Source organism: Diprion similis, chromosome 5, assembly GCF_021155765.1.
Source record: "Diprion similis isolate iyDipSimi1 chromosome 5, iyDipSimi1.1, whole genome shotgun sequence".
Classification (NCBI taxonomy): Eukaryota; Metazoa; Arthropoda; class Insecta; order Hymenoptera; family Diprionidae; genus Diprion; species Diprion similis.
The window spans coordinates 3,211,744-3,231,566 of record NC_060109.1 but is presented as its reverse complement, the minus strand read 5'-3'; the positions used below and the strand labels follow the sequence as shown (position 1 = coordinate 3,231,566).

Genomic DNA, 19,823 nt, shown 5'->3' with positions numbered 1-19,823 from the left:
TGCAAGTTATCGAGACCGGATGATTATACCGGCAAAGAGATTTTTTTGTTTTTTTGTTTGCACATTCTGATTTTAAAACAGATAGTCCAAACGAGATAGACATTCACCTGGAAATAATTAGGGGGAGCGATTATTTTTTTTCTTTTAACTTCTCGGGAGGGAGAGGGGGGGTTGAAAGTGTAAATCTCGATTTTCGGGAAAATTTCGCCATTACGTTCACCGCCATCTTGATTTTTTGTTTTTCATAAATAACTCGCTAATTTACAACTACAAATAGTTGTCACCGGGTTGAGATGTAGGGGATGGGGGAGCATTTTTGACAAACTTAATAGTATAACTCTGCAAATATTGATCCCAGGTTAAAAATTGTAATCACCAAACTTGTGGAAAATTAAATTTCCAACAACTTTGGATTTGGCCATTTTCGCTCTAAAGTTGTAAATTAGCGAGTTATTTATGAAAAACAAGAAAAATTCACCTTCAAATCAAGATGGCGGCGAACGTAGTGGCGGAATGTTTCCGAAAATTGAGATTTGCACTTTCAACTACCCCCACCCCCACACCCCCGAAATTAAAAAAAAAAAATCGCTTCCCCTAATTATTCCCAGGTTGAGCTATTTTTATGTCTATTTCGCGACTGGACTAAGGATATTTGAGGAGAAAAGGATTCTCAGTGGACTTGTACTGAATATTGAGAATAAATTCACTGACAAAAATGTACTGAAAAAATTCCTGTCTTTTCTCCGCTGCTTTTAGAAGTAGTGTGCCCTGAATATATATGTTTCTTTCTACCTTTTAGTATATAAGGCACACGACGTGGTATATAAGGATGTAAAATTTGCCACTTCGGCGATTCCTCAGTCCTTTTTACGTCCTTGCATCATATAATATAGAATATAGATATACATTCTGATACGTATGCAGAATAGACCAACTTTATTTATGGGCATTAGGATATGAAATCGATAGTATATGCAATCGGCTATTTTCCGAGCAAAGGAGATTATGGAAAACGAATTCAGCAAACCCACGCACGCTTGCGGTGTGAAAAACTATTCACTTCAATTTCACAAATTTTTTATTATCCATCGGTATAAAATTCGTATGAAAATAAAGAAGAAAGCGAGAATATATACATGAAATAACCATCAAGATATAGTTAATATCCTGAATTAAATTTTTTCAGTATAAATCAAACTTTTCAATAATAACCGTAAAAATTCACTGCAGCATATCCATACACTGAGAGAGATTTCATTTCATTGTGGTGACTAGCTAATGAAACGAATATCATTACAGCAACGTTTGAATATTATTGCAATAACAATAAAACGCGGCACAACTGAACGGGCAACTAGTTCAGTGTAATTATAGTTGTGGATAGTAAATTTTTTTGTCATTCCAGAAATTAATCGTTCGTTCAGTTTAATTCACTTTTTTGCTCGAATAGGACTTCAACATAACTTTACTATACATGAAAAAATTTATAAAAAAAATATACTTTGGTATTACGTACGAAATTTTCTGATTATAACTATACAAAAGTTGTTTTCATTATGTACTTAAAACTACATTTTTCACTTGCGGTAAAAAAAATATATTAAACACAGGAAATTTTTTTTCGGTTGTGGCTGCTACCAACTATTCAGCAATTTTCATTTTTGACTATGATGGAAAAGTATAGTTCTGTGCTCAAAATGAAAATGAGTTTTGTATAAACTGTATCCAGAAAGTCTGATGTTTGTTATTGTTTTTTTTTTTTATTATGATCACGCACTGATACTAAATTTTCTTATACACCTAGTAAAGTAAAAAAATAGATAACACTGCTCTGCAACGGAATCCTCCTTCAGACAAAAATATGATATGAAACGAAGGTATTGAAGTACCGAATCTAGATCAGCTTTCCATTTTATGCCATCATGTATATATTACGTGATATAATTTTTTTTTTCTCGTTCAAAACTTAGAATTTATCATTTTTCGGAGATCTTTTTAAAGAAGATCAAAACGCTTAAAGCAATTCGAGTTCGAGGGCTTTATTATTTATATTTTCAAATATTTTTGATTAATTGAATTTAATTGAGATTAATTGAAATTAATGATAAAATGGCGGCATGACTCATATGTGTAGCGAACGATATACGCCATGCCGCCATTTTGTTATTAATTTCGATGAAAAAAATTCTCAAATGTTCTTGAAACTATAAATAATAAAGCCCTCGACCTGACATTCCTCCAAGTATTTTCATTTTCTTGAAAAAAAAACTCCTTCAAGCTGCCCCCCCCCCTCCCCTTAAAAAATCATTACATGGAAAGTATACGTGGTACATACTTTTTCTTACTATATTTTGATTCAGGAGGATCATGATCAAAAATCTATGATAATTATACATAATAACAACAAAGAGAAGAAGGAAGTTTTTTTTTTGCATAACAGTATAATTAATGTTTCAATATTGAAAAAATCTTAGATTTGAAAATCGTAGTTTTACAGTAAACAGTTATACCTGTACACAACATTTTCTTGTAATATCAAAAATATTTGAAGCGTTATTGTAACTATACTAAATTCTATTGTAGGATTTCAGATGACTATGTATTAGGGTGGTCAGAAAAAAAAAGTTCCGTTCGTTTTTTTTTTTTTTTTTTTTTTTTTTTTATTATGAAAATATCGTTCAAGATGATGAAAAACAAATTCTGTGAAAGTTTAAGCTCTTAATATTATCGTCGCGATTTTTTATTTCCCTTTTAAATAACACATGAAATTTTTTTTTCAAGTTCGGAATTTTATTGCGTTCGAACGAATGAACGAGTTGTAGAAATTAATGCATATTCTTGTAAGAAATTGAACGATCTTTTTTTTTGGGGGGCTAAAAGAATTTTTTTTTTTTTTTTGCCCACCCTACTATATACGAAGTGAAATTTTTCTCAGTAGAACCTCGATTTATGAAGTGACTAGAATTAACACCACGCGGTGTGGTCGATCAGTTAAGGATATCGAATCGAGTTGGGTTAGGTTAGGGTTGGGTTGGGCTTGATGATCTCATTCAACTGGGAGGCAATTAGCACGCAGCAGTTGGCGACAGACGAGTGAGACCAGCAAGCAGCCGGGTCAACGCGCGTCGATGTCTGCCCGAGTGCGTTTCCACTAATTACTAATTACTAACCTCCTGCACGCGCCTGCGTATTGCATTTGAATTCATGCACACAAAAGCATACGCGTAACCATACCTAATACTTTGTGTATGCATACATATATGCCTACGCCTTCTCGGATATGAGCCTGAAGTTAGCAACGTTATCGTGACGGAACACTGGGAAGAAAAAAAAACATCTTATGGAATTTTAGAACGACTTTATAGAAGTTGGATTTTGAAAGTATGAGTGTGTTTTGGCTATCATGGCTAACTAAATTTTGGACAATCGTAAAGCATTCTTATTCGCTATGTGCAAGAACTTGGAGGGGGTAAGAAGAACGATACAGGCGCCCATGGTGGCAGCTTTGCGAACTTTATATCTTGAGTTATATACAGGCGCGTAATTATTTGCTTCATATTTCATTGTAACAGGGATGAAATACGGGATAATACTTGTAATTAACGTATATGTATAAAGATAAGGAAACGAACTTCGGATCTATTAAGGCGCCGCTGACCTGACTTGGAAATATCAAATCGTGACGTCATGAATACGTGCAGCGCCTCTGAACGTTAAACGGTGAACTAAGGCCGCTGATTTCATTGGCTTGTTCTGTTAGATCCAACCAATGATGTCAGTTACAGATCGGACCATACTTCTTGTGGACCATAAACGGGCTGCTGTCACATGAAAAACGCCGTTACGAATCGTGCCATATTTACAAAAAAATAACTGATAGTATAAGTTTTCTCGAATAAAGTGAGTGCTTTTGTACGTGGCTAACTGTCTGGCGAGAGTGAAAGAAATGCAATCAGTGAATATTCAACATGCGGTAGCTCCGATCGGCCATGTTTGTTTTGGCGTGATTTTATTCACTCCATTATTCTTTATTATAAACATTATCAGCAATTTGAATGACCAGTGACTGAGTTAGCCACGTACACTTTTATTCGAGCTTCAATTTAAAAATTTCCCGAGTAAGATTCGTGCTTCCGTTCTCGCAGGATTCGTAATGGCGTTTCAGCGTCAGCGGGGCCTTAAAGTCAAGTTTCGTCTGTTGTTTACAAACAACTGAGCGGCAAGCGTCCAAGCTTCGTCTCCAACGCGTACCCGAAAGAAACAATTTATTATTTTCACATCCCACAACACCACGGTAAACGGTTGTTTTACACTCTGTTGTCATTTTTAGTTTTTTAAACCCTATATTGTTGATTCCATAATTCTATGACGTTAATGCAGTGTCATGAGGTTAGAATATTGAAAGAATAGGCACGTTTAAACATCTAGATTGTGTACAACTGTAATATACTTAAATATATAAGAAGTATTAGATGGTCAAGCTTATGTTTTCTGTTTTGTACAGAATTTACATTATAGCATTAAATAATAACGTCATTTATTTTATTAACCCATGGACAGACGCTTCCCGCTCAGTTGTTTGTAAACAGCAGACAAAACTTGACGTTTATATCGATATATCGAATCAGAACGCTGCTCTTGAGGAGTAATAAACCCGAAGTACATTTTCTGATTTTTATATATGTTAATTACAAGTATTATCCAGTATTTCAGCCCTATCACAGTTAAATATGAAGCAAATAAATACGCGCTCTAACAAGGGCCTGCATTGTATAACTCGGGGGGTAAGATTTGTAAAGTGGCCACGGTAGCGCCACTATGTGACTTGCACGTAGCAAATACTAACATCGCTAACTTCGACTTAACAGACTAAGCATACTAACGAGACAAACTTTCTGTCACAATCTGTACACTCGCAGAGGCGCATAACAATGAACCTCCGATGCGCAAACCGATGCGCTTTGTCGTTATCATAACTATACCTACCATACTATGCACGATGTAAATACACTTACACTGGATTCTACAAGTATAACATTGAATCCATTATCCTATTCGATCTTAAAGTTGAAATACGTCATGAATTCACGGTGAAACGATACGATGTGCGATGAATTCAAGTTCTCAAGATCTAGGCGAAGGGGAGAAACATTTTTTTTCTAGTTGAAAAAGCTGTGAAGAGTTTGTTTCCTTAAACCCTTTGAGGGACGGTGATACATACATGTGGCACCTTTTTCTCGCTAGTTTTTTCATTTTTTCCGTAGTAGTTTGCAATACCTTTATACTTGTAAGTACTTTCTAGATTCTTAAAGGTTCAAGTTATAAGATACTTATGGAAGAAAGTGTATATTTGTTTATTTATAATTAGTTATAAACAATTGAAACGCAAAAAACTCGTTTTAAGAATAAATTCGGCTGTTCTTAAACAAAGTGTCCAATTGCTTTAAAAAAAATTTTACATAGACTTCCTATCTCGAACTATTATATGTATTTTTTCCAGATTTTTCGGTAGGCTAGATTTTTCAAAGAAAATTTTTCGAATTTTCCATTAATCCAGTTTTGAAAGAAGGATTTTTTTTATCATTTATGTTTTGTTATGAAATTTTTCACCCTGTACCAAGTTTTGTGCTGATTCAATGAAAAACTGCAAACTTAACCTAAAATGGTCACCATGTTGGATTCCGCCATCTTGAACTTTGCAATTCTGATGTCAGAATCGTAATCAGCGACCCTAAAACCCTGCCTATACCAAGTTTTTTGCCAATTCAATGAAAAACTGCAAACTTAACCTAAAATAGTCGCCATATTGGGCCCGCCATTTCAAATTTTTCAATTCTGACGCCAGAATCGTAATCAGCGACCCTAAAAACCTCTCTATACCAAGTTTTCTACCAATTCAATGAAAAACTGCGAACTTAACCTAAAATAGTCACCATATTGGGTTCCGCCATCTCAAATTTTTCAATTCTGACGCCAAAATCGTAATCAGCGATCATAACGACCCGTAGATCACCAGTGATTTTGCCAATTAGTTCAATAAAATAATGTGTCCCTCAAGGGGTAAATTGAAATCATGCCACGAATTTTGGTAAGCTCGTAAGTTAGTAAATCAAATTCGAAACTCGATCTATGGTATATTCAAGAGGTCACTCGCCCGTCTGACTCAAATAAAATCCCACAGGAGTTCATATTACATCGAATGATATTTATTAATGAATAATAGTGTGTGAGTATTAGAAGAAAGTGAGAGGAAAAGAGAGAGAGAGGAAAAAAGACAGAGATTAGCACGACTCGCAAGTCAGCGACGAGGAAACAGTCGGCCTAGATCCTCTGGCCAGAGAGGCCTACGGCAAAGCCACGAAATTAAATGCTCGCAATCATTAATCGAAGGATACCCTTCGAACCTGTTTGAATTCGGACGTTAAAAAAACGACACGCAGTGTCACCAGCGAATGAGCTACGACGAAAGCCGAACTCTCTTTCTTTCTCTCTCTCTCTCTTTCATCGGAAATCAAGACGCCAATCGTCAGGAAGTAAAAAATGTGAAATATTTAAATAATCGTTGTAATTTTTGTATGAGCAAGTTGACGAACTACATAACGGATAGAGATATTGATGCATTTCAATAGAACTTAAATTGGCCGATTAATCTCGAAGGCATAAGGTAATAAACTCGATTTTAATATTATGACCTTACATACGTTCAGAATTTTCAAAAAATCGACTATTTTTCAACAGATTATTTTTCTCTACACTTTCAGGCTTATTTCTGTGAAAGTCACTTGCAAAAATTCTTCATAGATCCAAAGTTATGGTATAAAATGTGACTATCCGACGAAAGAGGTCAGAACAGCTCGTCGACTGTAAAAAAACAAACAAAAACAATTAACTACCGACAAGAAAGGCATACAATGTGAAGCCGTAATGAGAGATTAAACGTAAATTTACAAAACAAATAAAGAAATTTATAAAGTTCTTGCTCTAGCTGTATCGTAAAATCGCACTTAAAACTTTAAACGCGTTTTTCTCGAAACTACTTTCTAAAATAATTAAAGTGTATTTATGATGAAACAACGATCGGTTTTTGAATGTTTCGTTAAAGTTCTCAATATATTTCAGAACGATAAAAGTTCGAAGGTAAAAGAATTTGAATCATTCGAATTTTAGAAACAACGAACCGAATCTCATCATAACCTGTAAACAAATCAATGACCGCAAATTCAAGTGAAGAAAGCTCAGATATTACATACTTTAGTTATTTTATCAATGCCAAAAGCGCACATTTTTTCAAATTTTCATGAATAAAGTCGAATTATGTGAATATGAGAATCAAAAAAATGACTCATATATATCGCAAAATTTTATATACGGTATCATGTAGGCAGGTGCTGCGTTCTGCATTACCGCGTGAGTAAACACCTCGAGTAATCGTAGCCGCAGCGATCACGGCGAGATGGCGAAGCCTGCGATTCGTTCTCGCGTCTAAAGACGGCCAGGAATGAAAGATAATTCGGCAAAGCGCCGGTAGAATTCGTGCCTTAAACTAATGAGTAAGGAAAATATAGAGCTTTGGTGACGCTTAGCTATGCTATAATCAAGCGACCGTATTTTTGAATGGGCACAGGTCGTCCCAGGCTGCTTGGACTACTTTTTCGAGCGGCTAGGTGAAGCGATCTACCCGGTAAACGACACTCAAGCACAAAAGTGACGAGCAGAATTAGAGTCAGTATCTTGATAGAGCTTTGGCGTAGCCATGACTTGATTCACGAAGTCAAATTGATCGAACCTCAGTCAGCGCGGGATTCTAAAATTCAAACTTCAAACCGCTGCGAAAAGTCACGGAACCAGGAGAACATGAGAGACACGGAGGTGTAACGTAATAAATGAGTAGAGTTTCGGGGGATACAGTCTTGACAAAAAGTATCCGATTAGACTGCGAAAAGTCGATGAAAACGAGAGTGACCTTGATTGAACAGAATTTTGTTTCTAAATTAAAAAATTAACAAAAGTATCTACAATTTGACCACGTCATTCAAAATCTTAACGAACAATACTTTTTATGCTGTAAAAATTATATCTGTAATTTTTGAATACATTACTTGTACCAGAGAGAATTTTTTGATAATTACACATGCAAATTAAACAAATAATTTGTTCGTTGCGTCATTGCTTAAATTAGAATAAGGATATAATAATACAGAACTATAATCTCTCTTCTTTGCTTCAAATTTGGCGGATCTTTTTTCGCAAATTCAAATTAATTCTATAACAATTACACCTCTAAATTTACCATATTTAATGTTTCATCTGTTTTTAATTCGAAAAATATTATGTTTGTTTAATGCATAGTAACATATGCAACTTTTGAATTGAAAATCATGGCCAATGAATTGAATCAATAATCGTCAATACAAAACCAAACTTTCACAGAAACAGTTATTAATTTTTTTCATTGTCTCTACTGCAAATAAAAAATTATTCTGTATTTTTTCTACCTGTAATTGTTTTTTTTTCTTTTGGTTCTTTTAATTTTTGATAAGATTCCATTACGAATCAACAAATTCATCGAAAATTCACAAGAATTCTGAAAATTTCATTCGGTTATATTACTATTTTTATTATTCTAAGAATATTCTTTTTGACTCTTTTTTGCATTCTTTCATAACATTATTTTACAAGTTAGCATACTCATTGAGAGAATATAAGTCTAAAAATTGGATTTAAAACTGAATAATTGTTTTGAGAATAAAAAAATTAAAACCACAATAAAGAAAAATCATTGATATTTTATATCGTTCGATATGCACCTTATGCCCGTTTCGGATACCTCCGCATTGTTTTTATCTTACCTTTTTTGGCTTTCTGGCTTTCTGGCTTTCTGGCTTTCCGGTTTTGATTTGTGGGCATGGCGCGCGCGTTCTGCACGCACCGTAGCTCGCAGCTCGTAGTACGGATATGAATTTACACACGTATATTCACTACCGGATTTTTGTTTTTTTTTTCTCTGCCTTCCCTCCCTGCGTTATTTTCTTTTCGTTCCTTTTTTTTTTTCATTTTACGAATTCACCGAGGCGTTGCACCACTTTGCGTCGAGCATGCAACGCCACGGGAAATACGGATAAAGAACCAACGGCACTTCGGGAAGGAATGAACTACGTTATATATATATACGTATGTACTTATGTACTGGGCATTCCGTGCCAACTCGATCAACCTCTGACCCGGATCATCTCGGCCCTGATTCGTACAATTATTCACTTTGCTTTTTCTCCAGCTCGGAAATGATCCGATTTCGTTTCCAATTCCGCTTTTTAATCGCTTCTCCAAATTCTAGAGTTTTCATACTTTAAGTCTTCAGAACATGACAAGAATTGTGTGACGATAATCTCTCATAAAACATGAGTCGAAGAATTGACCGACTTTTATTTTTAGAAAATTTTACCGCGAATTTGACCAACAATTTATGCAAACTATAATAGTGAAAAATTATTAGTTGGTACAATTACTTGAAAAATAATATACTTGGTAGTATTAATATATGTATAATATGAAGATGAATAGTTTATCATATTCAATTACAGTTCCAAATATGAAGGTTCAAAAACGTTGCTAATATTCGGGTCTAACAAATCAATTTAATTTTTTTTTTTTTTTCCACTACAAATTTACTACTTTTTTAGCACGAAAAATACAGTCGTTCGTACAGTGAATACTTTCTATTAAGAAAAGTACTTCATGGTCATGCATACGGCATAGAAAAATTGATTTGCTAGATTCTTTTGTATCCATTTCTTTCGAAAATTTTCTATTCACAATGTATTTACGCAAGTTGAAAAGATTGTACAACTAATCGTTACTGGAGTATATAGATAGACGGACACAAAATGTACGAATTAATGTATTTTAGATGAACTTCTGTGTTGACTTTGTCCGACGGTCTCTGATTATTTTTTCATTATATTTTTTTTTTGTTTTTGTCTGCCATCTCAAACTCATAAAAGTTGAATATTCTCAAATTTTGAATAATTTCTAAGCTCATTTAAACCAATATCCACGGAAATGTATTGAATCTGATAAATCCAATCTGCAGATAGGAAAATACTTAATCATACCAATTATCGTTTGCCAAAACTTGATAATATTGTTAATAGTGTTCGATTGATTTTGCGTTGATAGATAATTTTTTTTGCAAAGCAAAACCTAATGGATTTTCAATGCAGGCACCTGTAACTAAACAATTAAACACTGCATTTGCACGATTATTTTCCAACTGCCACTGCAGTGTTTTGCGAGTCCTGCTCTCAATGCAGCGCCGCGCCGTTCCGTAACGCTGACTGCATAATGGCAACGGGATCTGTATAGAGGTGTCCCTATACATCATCGAGTGTGTAATATATAACCGAGAATTAAGTACATATGTACGATTTATGTACGATTTATGTACATGTGTGTCCATACGCGGTGCAAGTTAGGTAGGGTTCCTATAATACGTGATTTTGGAATGGGGTTCGAACCCTCGAAAGTGGCGCTGCACGCACTGCACGCACTGCATGCGCGTATTATCTGTCGTCCATTTATCGCAGGGCGAAAGCAGAGCGACGATTATGCCCGATAATCGTCCACACAGTCCCTGTCCCATTAACTTGAAATAGGGCCACCCTATTCCCGGGTTTCTACATTACGCGACCGAGGTGTGAGGATACATGGTATGCCTAGAACTCCAACGATACGTTCCTTTCTTTGAGGTTAAGGTGCTTATAAAGACGCGTTCTACACCTCGAAAACGCGGGGATGCAAAACTCCTATACCGCTCAAGCGATCAGAGTGAAACTTGGGCAGTTAATGCCTTATTTTGGCAAAAAGTGGAGCGTCTTTTTACTTTTTCAAAATTTTGGAAAAAATTTTTACAGATTGGTTACCACCCACAGAAATTGGCCAAATTTTCACAGTTGCACTGAATGGATCGAACTATCCGATATGATGCCACTCGGCGGTGATGAAACACACATTTTGAGCCCAGTCCCATGAGATTTGATGGTGAAATGACGAAATGGCAGCTGATCTGGTTTTCGATTACGAAGAACGCCGAAATCTCATTTTGGCGATATTTGTTACCTTTGTTATGACGCGCATGACGGTAATTTTTTACCGACATTACACGCGTGCATTACATATGCGAGGTGACCTTCAAACATGGTACGAACGGACTTTGATGGAACTCGGGTATGTTGTGGAGGAAAATGGCATGAATTTTACGTATTTCCTATTACGATTTCATAGAATCCCTGCCATTTCTTTATTCCTACGTCAAATGAAAATATGTTGGAGTGTTTTTGTTTAGAATTGTGTATAGAATGGAGATGTTAGGCTCTTTTTCGCGTTTGAGATACGTGGAAATCGACCAGAGCACAGTTTTAAAAATTCTTTTCACATATTTTTGGTACGGTATTAAGAGGAACATCAGGCAAAAATAACTAAAAAATTAATACTATTTATTATAATGTCGGTATTGAGGTAAGTTTAGAAACCTAGTATGTAAATAACCTATAAATTTAATGTTGACTAATGAATTTTTAGGTTATTTATAAACGAGGATAATTTAAAACTTACCTGAATAGCATCATAATAATAACTATCAATTTTTAAGCTATTTTGACCGAAAAAATACGCCAAAAATTATTAACATCAATCACTTCATATACATATAAATTCGAGACACGAAAACTTGCACCTAATTTAATACCTTTATAAATACTTTTACTTAAAAAAAAAAACCAATTGCACTTCTTGAAAGCCGTTCATTAATATTTTCACTTACATCGTGTATAATTATTAACTCATAATTAAAAATAAAGTCAGATCTTGTCACACGCTTACGAGTTTTACTAGCCCAAAATTAAACAATAATAACACGAGATGGCGCAAGGGCTGCACGTCATAGTAAGTTAATATTTAATTACTTCAGCCAAAGTTGCTTTACCATCGATAGGTTTGATCGATGCTTCCCTCTTCCCACCGCCGGAAGTGAAACCCCTATCAGGGCTGCGGGAGATAATAAACGCGCCCCAAACGGACTGCGAGTCATGTCAAACTATCGAGCAGAATGAACGAACGATTCAATCGCGAACACCTGCTATCACGCAAAGTGTTTCAATTAGCGAGCTGTCCCCGAGCAACGGTGAGTAGAAAAATTGCGCGGAAGTTGATTTAAGGGGTCGGGGGGGAGGTCAAAAAAGATGTTTTGGACATTCTAGATGAAAGTTCTTCACTTTATAAGCCTGTCATTGATGATTTTGTGTGGGTATAAACAAAAATCACTAGCTTATTAACGTTTAATTTTCAAATTTTTTATTGTAAAAAATTTGAAACGCGTTTTTCTCGAAACAACTTTTTCAACGTTTGCACTCTGTAACTCACAATCTACTGCAGCGATCGTTCTGAAATTTGTTAAACTATTTTTATGGACAATTTACAAGGTAGCAACGTCGAGTTTTAAAAAAAAAATTTCTATTGTTATTATTATTACTTATTTTACATTAACAACTGGCCGCTTTTTGCACAAAAAATAGTTTTTTCACTTCCCAGTGTTACCAGGAATTAAAAAATAAAATGAAAAAACTCACCTTTGCAACCTAGAGAAACTCATTAACCAATGAAAAAACTTTGGTTTTTCAATTTCAGATAATCCAGCATTGAGTCATACGGTGTACTGCAAAACAAATTTTTTTCGAGACGCCTGGGAAAATTTACTGTCCTTAGCTTAATTCCGAATATCTTTCAATGAAAATTATTAAGACAACATTTCAACCGTATCCTCAAAATAATAAAAAATAAAAGAAACAGAAAAAGAAAACGCGTTTTTTTAACTTCGAAAAACCGTTTTTTGCACCAACATGGCCATTTTGTTTTTGACTCAAATATTGAGAGAGGATGTATTTTACGTACGTATGCTGCAGTTAAATTTCTATTCAAGTATATAACTTACATTTAATGTATAATTAATCCAACATAGAGATTTTTTTTGTTAAAATTATTATCCATCAAGCGTAAAAATATTTCGTTATAATATGCGGACTCTGCTAACGCGAATTGACGTTAATGTAGGTTGCAACTTGGAATCCGGTTCTTATGGGGCCAGCTGACGATGAGAAAAGAGATGCCGCGTTCAATATATTCGATCGGCTTCGTTTGATGAGTGAAATCTTGGTGATATTTTATGCTTAGATTCCTGTATTAAAACCATGACAGACTGATAAAATCACGCTCGTCATCTCTCTAGTGGTACCCGAATGATTATAATTATTCCCGAATCCTAGATTTTATCTATCTACATATAAAGCAAGTGACTTTCTCCGTGCGAGCGAGCGAGACGGAGATAAAGATCATCAACACCATCATCTGTTGGTTAGAGAAAACTTTTCTTCTCAAATTTGATACATAAATATGTATATAAATAAATTATATAGATAATAAAAATAATTTGTGCATGCATTAAACGTTTGCTGCATATTTAATCGTTTTTCTCAAACACTTTCAGGCTTCGAATTACCATGCAAAGAATCAACTTCCGAAATGATCCAAGTAGTTATGAATTTATTTATATTTATCACGTAGAATTATGAGTGAAAATCGATAAAAATTTGATACGCATAGTCGAGAGTCAAATACAAAAACGCTGCAGGATACAACGGAAGTAATTGACAATCAATTTTAAATCGAAATCGTAAAAATGATAGGAAACTTTTGAAAATTACGAAAAATCAACAGAACCCACCGGAAATAATTGTAAATATTTTGCAAATTACTTCGAATCGATTAGAAATCGTTGGATTTAAATAATCGACAAGAATTTCCCATCGTAAAGAGGAGAGATTGAAAATTACATGGTTGAGCAGCGAATGGAGTAATTATTGTAGAAATCACATGAAACTATATTATAGTTGTTGAATTAATATTTAACGAACTATAGTTACTATTATCATTATTGTTGTCGTTGTTGTTATTATTATTATTATTATTATGCACAGGAAATGGATAAGTCGAATTAATTTTCATCAGATTTAAATCCCACGCACAAAAATCAATACATATTCTTGTAGGAAATTGAACGATCTACAAAAAAGGTCTGATGTGATTTTTCGCCAAGTCGACTCGTTTAAAAGTTATTCAAAGTTAAAGTTCAACTTCAAATGGTATACGTACGAAATAATGGCTCAAAAACATGAAACATCATATTTTTCGTGAACTTCATCAAGTGTTGTTTGGGAAAGCATAACATTTTTTTTTTTTTTTTTTATCGATTTTCCTTACGATTATTAGTATTTTGTAAAAATTTCGATGTTTTACCAAAGAACACTTGATGAACTCGACGAAAAATATGATGTTTTATGTTTTTGAGTCATTATTTTGTAATGAAATATGAAAAAATTGTGGAAGTAATCGCATATACTATTTGAGGTTAAACTTTAACCTTGAATAACTTTTAAACGAACCGACTTGGCGAAAAATCGCAAAAGATCTTTTTTGTAGATTGTTCAATTTCCTACAAGAATATGTATTGATTTCTACAACTCGTTCATTCCTTCGAACGCAATAAAATTCCAAACTTGAAAACAAAAATTTCTTGTGTCATTTAAAAGGTAAATCAAAAATCGCGATGAGACACTTCTTAATAAAAAGAAAAGAATTTGTTTTTTTTTTCACCGTGGAAATATTCATTGATTAACAATCGGGATTCCTAGTTCGAAATTGTGGGTTAAGGGGTTATATATACAGTGAAGAGGCCCAAAGAAATCGATTTTTCAAGAATTTATCTTGATAAGACTTTTTAATTTATTAAAGTAAAAATTTGTGCACATATTACGGTAACTTTTAACTGTATTTTATCATTTTTCATTAGTAAAAGTAATTATTTTGAAAGCTGTTATAGCAGATCTTCGGGAGCGCCTCTAAAAAAAAGCGTCTTGCGGCGACCACGATATCTCCGGACTGAATAATATGAAATTAAAAAATAAAAAATATTTCATTAATATAATGTATTTTCTTGTAATTGATCGAAAGAATAACCAAAATAATGATTTTTGGCAAATTGGCGGCTTCTCGGGAAAAAAAAAATCGATCGTTAACAAAACTTTAGACTTTAAATTGTATATAAATTAACAAATATTTATCGGTGAGTAAAAAACCTTCGATTAGTTACTAAAAAATACTCTTAAAAAGCTTGTGTTAAGATTTAAGACTGATCGGTTGAAAGCAGTTTCCGAAAAATCCTGCTCACAGACTTCAAAAAAACACAGTTTCCGCAGAAAAATGCGTTCAAAATTTTAGAAACGCTCAATATGTATAGTAGAATTTTTTTTTTCTCAACTTACATGGAATAATTTTGTGAATATTTGCCGGATTGACAAGAAATTTTCCGTGTCTTTACTTCAAATATACGTACATTATACGATGATAAAATAAAAAGGAAATCGTTTTTTTTTTAATTTTTTCACTGTATACGACAGTTCTTTTTTTACAATCAGATACGAGGAAAATATCATTTTTTACATTCAACTTGATAAAATTCAAGTCACAGTATTCCAACGTCCCAATTTAGTTAATTTTTTATCCGTTCTCGACATTTTTCTCCGCTTCAATACTTTTTCGATTAGACTTGTATACGTCATGTTTAAAATACTGTACACATTACACACATATATATACACGTATAGTATAATAACAGATTTATACGAGGAGTGAATAACGTGAGGAATGCGTAAATTAAAAAAAACTACAACATCACATCCTTCTATCCCATATCACGTTACATACACAAACATATTATTTTATAACATAAATAAACAGTGCACGTATTGTCTTACGGCCGAGGTCAAAGGAAGGTCAAAGGTCAATGGAACCTATTACATACATACAGGTGCAAAGGATTATTATTTGTACATTTTCGGATATGGACAAACACTTCAATTCAAGATTGAACTATAAAGGTGCTTATAAAGACGCGTTGTACACCTCGAAAACGCGGGGATGCAAAACTCCTATACCGCTCAAGCGATCAGAGTGAAACTTGGGCATTTAATGCCTTATTTTGGCAAAATGTGGAGCAACTTTTCAATTTTTCAAAATTTTAAGAAAAAATTTACAGATTGGTTACCACCCACAGAGATTGGCCAAATTTTCACAGTTGCATTGAATGGATTAAACTCTCCAGTATGATCCCACTCGGCGGTGATGAAACACACATTTTGAGCCCAGTCCCATGAGATTTGATGGTGAAATGACGAAATGGCAGCTGATCTGATTTTCGATCACGAAGTACACCGAAATCGCATTTTGGCGATATTTGTTACCGACATTACGCGCACGCCGGTAATGTATGCGTGTAATGTCGGTAAAAAATTACCGGCATGCGTGAAAGGTCGGTAACAAATATAGTCAAAATGAGATTTCGGTGTTTTTCATAATCGAAAACCAGATCAGCTTCCATTTCGTCATTTCACCATCAAATCTCATGGGATTGGGCTCAAAATGTGTGTTTCATCACCGCCGAGTGGCATCATACCAGATAGTTCGATTTATTCAGTGCATCTGTGAAAATTTGGCTAATTTCTATGGGTGGTAGCCAATCTATAATATTTTTTTCCAAAGTTCGAAAAAGAAAAAAGAGGCTCCACTTTTTGCCAAAATAAGGCATTAATTGAAAAATTGAGAAATTGTTATCGATTGAGTTAGCATAGAGCAAAAGAAGAGAAAAAAAACGCTAACATATCGCTTTACTAACGCCAAAAGGGCGTATTCGAAATTTTTTTCTTCTCCAATCAATCTAAAAATGTGTATAATAATGCATAAATCTGTGGGAAAAATGAATAAAAATTTTTTTTTTTCACCACACACGCCCTTTTTTGTCTTTGAGAACAAAAAATTCTAAAAGCCAAATCGGCGAGTGTCGAAAAAAAAACTTTTATTACATTTTTTTTTCACATATTTATACACAATACACATTATTGAACAAGAAAAAAAATTCTTCGAGCCAAAAAAGAAAAAAATCCATTTTTTCCATAGGTTTGTACATTATACACAGTTTTTGAGATGATTGGTGAAAAAGAAATTTTTTTCATACCCGTATATTCTAAGCGTTAGCTTTTTTTTGGCATTAGTAATGCGATATTATAACTTGAAAAAAGTGATTTTTATTACGTCTATGTATATATCAGTGATAACAATCATCGAATTGTCCGATGAATAAAACGTGAAATAATTTCAATGAATCGAAATTACACATTTATTGTATAAAGTAAATTTTCTAACCATCAAGTTACATAACAAAAAATGATAAATATAATATTCTTAGCTCTCCCTCGTCAACTTTTTCTTGCCGTCAACTTAACCATGCGTATAAAATATGTATATTATACTAATAAACCGTGTAAAAACCGGAAGTAGAAAGTTCTAACCCAAAACGAAATGACGTAAGTAAGCAAAGGTATACATATAATATAATACCAGAGCCAAAAGGAAAATCGTACAAAGTAGGTATAAGTAACGTCTATACGCTGGAGGATTGGCCGAGTGCCCGTTAGAAAAGGTCTGAGAGAGATGATCTTGGCACGTGGAAGTCGTGCCGACGGCGCGGCGGTTCGGTGCTTTTATTTATTTCCATTTCCCCTCCAACTTTTTCACAGACCTTCATGCCTTTTTCATCTGCTTTCCTTACCACCGCGTGCGAACTATTTTTCCTGCCGAAAGGTTCCTTCGTTAATGGATATTAGATGTACTGTACGTACACGTGTAATATGTTGCAGACGAAAAAAGATTCTGTCAAAGTTTGAGTTATTAATATTAATATTCCATTTCTGGTTTAAATAACATGGAAATTGTTTTCTTTTTTATTCCGGGATTTTATTACCCAATAACGGATTGGCTTATCGTAATAAGAAATAGATATTTTTGTAGGAAATTGAACGATCTGCAAAAAAGGTCATTTACGATTTTTTCGTAAATCTATTAGTTCAAAAGTTATTTAAGGTTAAAAATTAGTTATACCGAATTTCACCATTTTTATCATTTTCACTACGAAATAATGGTTGAAAGATAAAAAAAAAAATATAATATTTCTTAAAGTTCATGTTATCTTCTTAACTAAAACATCGAAATTTTTCCAAAATTTTCCGATTACTTAACAAGTAGTAAGTTTTTAACGTAAACTATTGGACAAAATTTGTATTTTATCAACTTTTGAATCAATAGATTTACGAAAACATCGCAAGAGACCTTTTTTGTAGATCGTTCAAGTACCTACAAAACCATGTATTGTTCTTCATGATACGCTAATCCGTTGATGTGTAATAAAATTCAAAAATAAAAAAAAAAAATTTCCCCTGTTATTTAAACGGGAATTGGAAAATCACAAATAGGCACGTCTTAACATTAATATAAAGAGCTGAAACTTGACAGAAAAATTTTTCATCATGTTGACCGATATTTTTACGGTGACTAACGAAAAAAAACATTGATTTTTTTTTTTTTTTTGGTTCACCCCAATATATGTATATATACATATTTTAAATGCATACAAAAAACTTCTCGATTTCCATTTGCAAGGATATTTGTGCGGAGTTTTCGTACAAGAAAAAAAACATCAAAGTTTGAAGGATTATTAATTTTAATTAAAAACAAACTCTTTTGTTGATTGATGAATTTGAGTGAAAAAAAAAAATACCGCAAAAATTCCAAATTTGCACTGCAATTTTTTTTTTTTTTTTTTCGATAAATTTGTCCGTAACAAATTACTTTGAAAGCAAAAGTTTGGCGAATCAGCTTTATATATCGGCAAACAAGTTTGAAATTAACTCTCGACAAAAACCTTTGAAAAATGACCGCGAAATACGTACGGCAAACAAAATTTTTTGCACAACAATTTTAAATTAATCGAAAATGATCCGTTGGAAAAAAAATTTCATAACATCAGAAAAAAAAAAAAAAAAAAAAAAAAACAACAGTTTCTTTCAACAGTTTTATAATTGCAAATTTATCCAAGCGATTGGCAAATAGAATACAAGTATTTTGGTTAAAATAGAATACTACACAAGTTTTTAAAAAGTTAAAGTATTTCTTTTATCGTCGTGCCCCACGTTCCCCGTATATATCTATTGATAACTAAAAAATCTTGAAAATGCGACCGGTGTAGTGTAAAACAAAAAAAAAACAGCAACAAAAAATATTTAAAAAAAACGAGTAATATTCGACAAATGATTCGCCTCACGCAGAATGTCCTACATATTATACAAAGTACGAGGTTTCTTCGAGCGTAGGTGTACGTTTATTTAATTCAGCAGGTGTTGTTGATCCTCGTGTATGTACATACAGTATACATGTATACACCATCCTCGTCGGAATCAATATTTAGCGCTTACATGTACGATCCACAATCGATTTCGTGCGAGGTCAAGCCGCGAAGGAGTCGGTGCACTGATTACATTTTCTTCCTTACATAGCCGTTGTTTCGTACACGTTCTGCTCGATAGAGACGCCGACGGGCTAACAACATTAAGGCCACGTAGTATTCCTAGCCTTACCGACCGAGTAAACTCTCACTTTTTCTTCCTATATTGAATAAACAAATGAACGGAAAAGTTTCAAATTTCGACGGTGTATCGTTCTTTCGTAACGGAATTCAGAAAAGTTATTCACGTCCCGAAAATCTTCAATACGTCAATGATGCGAGAAATGTAGGAATGGTAACGCGTGTTAAAAAATCACACATTTTTTTTACGATTTTCGGTATATGAGTAACTTTACTGAATTCTGCTACGAAAGAGCGATGC

The 19,823-nt window shown here is 33.8% G+C and overlaps 1 protein-coding gene, 1 long non-coding RNA gene and 1 other non-coding gene across 4 annotated transcripts in view; 2 read left to right on the top strand and 1 right to left on the bottom strand.

The window, feature by feature from the left end:
* Nucleotides 1-19,823, bottom strand: part of LOC124406318 (ras GTPase-activating protein raskol) — a 202,141-nt gene that overhangs the window by 172,114 nt on the left and 10,204 nt on the right. The window lies entirely within an intron of this gene.
* LOC124406322 lies at nt 3,311-7,681 on the top strand. Its single transcript, XR_006929208.1, has 3 exons — nt 3,311-3,428; nt 5,173-5,174; nt 7,382-7,681. It is a non-coding gene; the product is annotated as an uncharacterized LOC124406322 (long non-coding RNA).
* LOC124406414 lies at nt 7,534-7,681 on the top strand. Its single transcript, XR_006929224.1, has one exon. It is a non-coding gene; the product is annotated as a U12 minor spliceosomal RNA (small nuclear RNA).